Source organism: Chiloscyllium plagiosum, chromosome 15 (assembly GCF_004010195.1).
Source record: "Chiloscyllium plagiosum isolate BGI_BamShark_2017 chromosome 15, ASM401019v2, whole genome shotgun sequence".
NCBI lineage: Eukaryota > Metazoa > Chordata > Chondrichthyes > Orectolobiformes > Hemiscylliidae > Chiloscyllium > Chiloscyllium plagiosum.
The window spans coordinates 18,303,255-18,308,449 of record NC_057724.1 but is presented as its reverse complement, the minus strand read 5'-3'; positions in this window follow the sequence as shown (position 1 = coordinate 18,308,449).

The window sequence follows — 5,195 nt, the reverse complement described above, 5'->3', positions numbered from 1 at the left end:
GGGTCTCTGGCACTGTGAGGCAACAGTGCTAACCACTGTGCCACCGTGCCGCCCACTAAGAGTAACCCACCCAGACCCATTTCCCCCTGACTAATGCACCTAACACTACGGGCAATTTAAACTAGAGATGGAAAAGGATGAACTGGGACTAAAAGGTAACGCTCTAAATCGGAGGAAGGCCAATTTTGATGATATTAGCAAGAACTTCCAAACTGGATTGGAACAGATATTCGCAGTTACGGGGCCAGCTGAGAAGAGGGAAGCCTTCAAAAAAGGAGATGTTAAAATCACAGAGACAGTCTGCTCCTGTTAGGGTGAAGGGTAAGACTGATAGGTGTAAGGAATGCTGGAGGACTGGAGAAATTGAATGTCTGGTCATGGGTAAGAGGGAAGCATATGTCAGGTAGAGAGTGCAGGAGTCAAGGTTTTTTTTCAGTACTCATTCATGGGTTGAGGATATCACTGGCAGGGCCTGAATTCATTACCCATTACTAATTGCCCAGTGGGCAGTTCTGAGTCACATTTCAACTCTCCCTCCCACTCTGCCGAGGACATGGAGGTCCTAGGCCTCCTTCACCGCCGCTCGCTCACCTTTTTTCAGTACTCATTCATGGGTTGAGGGTATCACTGGTAGAGCCTGAATTCATTACCCATTACTAATTGCCCAGCGGGCAGTTCTGAGTCACATTTCAACTCTCCCTCCCACTCTGCCGAGGACATGGAGGTCCTAGGCCTCCTTCACCGCCGCTCGCTCACCACCAGACGCCTGGAGGAAGAAGGCCTCATCTTCCGTATCGGAAAACTTCAACCCCAGGGCATCAATGTGGACTTCAACAGTTTCCTCATTTCCCCTTCCCCCACCTCACCCCAGTTCCAAACTTCCAGCTCAGCACTGTCTCCGTGACTTGTCCGGACTTGTCCTACCTGCCTTTCTTTTTTACCACCCTTCCCCCGTCCCCGACTTATCACCTTCATCCCCTCCCCCACTCACCTATTGTACTCTATGCTACTTTCTCCCCACCCCCACCATCCTCTCATTTATCTCTCCACCCTTCAGGCTCTCTGCCCAGCACCACTAATCCAGAATCTGGTTTCCAGCATCTGCAGTCATTGTTTTTACCACCTTAATGATCAGAGTATGGGTAAGGATCTTCGAGATATTGATATTGGATAATTGACTTCTAATCATCAACAAGGATTTTAGGAAGTCACATTGAAGGCATACATCAATTATGTGGCAAATTTTCTACTCCATTCTTAGTCGAATGAAATGACAGAGAAACCAGGAAAGACCTGTCATGTCATTGATGCATAAGAATCCAGACTGGGAATCTGCTTCACTTAGTTTTTGAGAAACACCATTGAATAATTGGTACTTGCCTACAGAATTGTAAATGGGGAGGAATTAAAAACAGATGTACCAGTTTTAGAAATGCGTGTGAAATGTCACCTAACTAGCCCACAAGATGGTCAAATAATTAGGCATAGGATGATGGCTTTGTAAACCTTAAAGCCAGCATAACAAGCCTGGTTAAGGGACAAGCAACCTGAATCCATAGCTTGTCATGCAGGACAACCATACCTACACTTCATTAGAGTGTGCACAGTGTGGTACGACACTTCCAGACACAGTACAACACAGTCATTCTATGCTGAACTCAGAACAAACCAGTTTGAGGACATCCAGTCGGAGGTCCAGATAATCGCCTGTGATATTGGTGGCACGGTGGTTTAGTGGTTAGCACTGCTGCCTCACAGCGCCAGGGACCCGAATTCAATTTCAGCCTTGGGTGACTGTGCGGAGTTTGTACATTCTCCCCGTGTCTGCGTGAGTTTCCTCCAAATGTTCTGGTTTCCTCCCATAGTCCAAAGACGTGCAGGTTAGGTGAATTGGCCATGCTAAATTGTCCATAGTATGCAGGGATGCTTAGGTTAGGTGCATTAATCGGGGCAAATATAGGGGAGTGGGTCTGAGTGAGTTACTTTTCGGAGGGTTGGTGTGGACTTGTTGGGCCAAAGGGCCTGCTTCCATGTTGTAGAGACTCTATTTAAAAAAATCAGACTTTGACAGTAGGGAAGACTTAAGTAGTGGACAATAGTACTAATCGTGGTAATAATGATGTTAATGCTTTCAAAGTCTATGTAAACATGTAAAAGTAAACTTAAACTACAGGAGCAATGTAGAAACAAAGTTGTGGGCAAATATTTTGTAATAACATTAATATAAATTAAAATGATGTAACTGATTATATGACTGACAACAGTAAGAGAGAAAATGTTAGTCTCGAATGACCACGTGAGTCTTAGACTTAACACTAGACAGCTGCATTTGATAAACTCCCACGTACAGAAAAGAATATAGAATTGTTCCTATATTTGCGAATAAGCAAGCAGCCTCAGGGACAGCTTATGTACAGAAACCCACAGCCTAAGGTGCTCCACAACAGTATCTCAATGTGGAGGTAGCAGTATTGACTAATAGCACAATGTAAAGCAAAGAGCTTGAATCTGGTTTGCACACTGACGACAGTTAAAGGTGACACCACAAGGAAATTCACTTCTGAATTCTGATATTGACTTCAAGTGTTGGGAGGAGCTCATCCAGAAAGGTACAACCAAATAGAACATGGAACATAGAATGTTACAGCGCAGTACAAGCCCTTTGGCCCTCGATGAAAATGAAAAATGGTATGGCATCCTTCAAAGGTAAGTGAACATTAGAGGCAGGGAGGAAGTACACAAGAACAGAAAATCCCAAACCAACAACTTGCCCAAACCTCTTTGCTATCCTGTTTTATTTGCAGCAGAACTTTCCAAGCGCAGATTGACCTAATCAGATGAATATCTACTCACTGGAAACCTGCCAAACACCATAGGTGATCAACATGATCATCTTCATCTCAAAAAACAAGCAGGATTTATGGCTTGCGTCAGTGCTATTGGCATTCTTTAGGGAGAATTTCCTGAAATTCACTACGGGCCAAATGTCACATAATTGGAACCTGTTGAATCCAACTTGCTAAAAGGCCCTTCCTGGGCTTCTGGTATTAGCAGAACTATTAGTTTTACAATTGCTTTGTAGCTGCCTGCATACATTTCATGTTTGGCAAGTCTAACTGTATCAGTGCAATATAAAAACAGCTTCAAGGCATGGTCTGATCTCCACTTACGTGTTATAAAGGATCTGGATTAAATACAGCTACAACAATTTATTGAGACTTAGAGCAACATGCGCATAAAAGTACAGTGGATCCGCTGTGCATGAAGCAGCAGGGCACAACTTAATAAGCCAAATGATATCAGACAAATATAGTTTCACATTCAATACTGTCTACCAGTGTGTATCTGCTGCTTTTGAAGTTAGGGACAAAGGCCTAGGGAGACATTGAGTTTAACGAGAGGGAAGGTGGAAAGGAGAGATCTTGGCAATCACCCTCATTGAATTTGATGTTATACCTTGGGGCTTGTGTCACCAATCAATATATCAGTCAATAAAACAGCCTATAAAATGATTTATTTGTCTATCACAAATTCCCCAGGTCTCCCAAATTTTCTATGCCATATTTAATGACTTTGTAATTGCCTTGTTCGCAATTGTATGTGTTTGGCTCTTATCTGATATAACGAAGCTATTAACACTGGGGTTCATCCACTATCACAGGTTAATAAGGAGTAATCCATGCAAACTTTCACAGGTTACAATTAAAATACCATTGAGCCTTTTTGGAAAGCCTTGCAATGTCATCCGAAAAAAAAAGGATTTACTGCAAGAAGCTTTAAAATTCATTCACACTTTTTAACTTTCTTTTGATGGAAGATATGTATTCCATTACATTAATGGTAATTCTTTGCAGCTGTCTTCTTTTTAAATTGATATTTGTGATAGGACTACCTCTCTTTGCAATGAGTAAACTTGCAACTTAAGTATCACAAGAAAAACAACCTGATCTTGTGCCGATATATGATTTCTTCAGCACCTACTGGAGAAACTCAGCAGGTCAGGCAGCAACTGCAGAGAAAGCAGAGTTAACTTTTCGAGTCTAGTGAATCCTTCAACCCTGGACTGCTCTGCTTTACCTCGGCAGATGTTCACCAGCTGAGTTTCTCCAGCAATTTCTGTTTCTGTTTTCAGATTTCCAGATCAGCAGATCTTTACTTTATGTCATGGTTCATACAGTTTGAAGTAAAATGGCAAGAACACATTGAATATTTTCCATCATCAACGAATACAAGCTGAGAGCATTTTTTAAAAATTAGTGTTATAATGCTTTCAATTTCTTTGCTAGAATGTTGCATTTTCATTTATAGTTATTGCCTGTAACTACCAGGAATTAGGAAAACCATATAAATTAACTTGGAGCTTCAGGAAATCAATGGATTATCTTAGATTAAAGATTTGCAATCCTAATATTAGCAATTTCTTTCATTACATTGAACTGCTTAGAATTTATAATAAAAAGAACCCATTTAGGCTAACTTTATGCTCCACCTGTTTCTCCTCCCACCTTACTTTATTGAACACTTTCCCGCTCCCCTATGATTATCAGGCTTCCCCTTTAATACATCACTATAATTGCCTCATTCCACATGGCATCAACTTTCACATTCTGATCGCTCACTCAGTTTAGAAAAAGTTTCTCCTGATGAAACCTATTTACGTTGCCTCCAGATTTTGCATTTTGAAGCTTAAAAATGGTTAAGTCTTCTCTTATGAGCAACTTAGATCACATTAAAGCCAATTGTATTTTTTTAAATGGATTTCATGTGTCATAGTCATAGTCATAGAGATGTAAAGCTTGGAAACAGACCATTCGGTCCAACCCGTCCATGCCAACCAATCTAGTCCCACTTGCTAGAACCTAGCCCATATCCCTCCAAACCCTTCCTATTCATATACCCATCCAAATGCCTTTTAAATGTTGCAATTGTACCAGCCTCCACCACTTCCTCTGGCAGCTCATTCCATACACGTACCACCCTCTGCGTGAAAAAGTTGTCTCTTAGGTCTCTTTTATATCTTTCCCCTTTCACCCTAACCTATGCCTTCCAGTTCTGGACTCCTCCACCCCAGGGAAAAGACTTTGTCTATTTATCCTATCCATGCCCCTCATAATTTTGTAAACCTTTATAAGGTCATCCCTCAGCCTCCAACGCTCCAGGGAAAACAGCCCCAGCCTGTTCAGCCTCTCCCTATA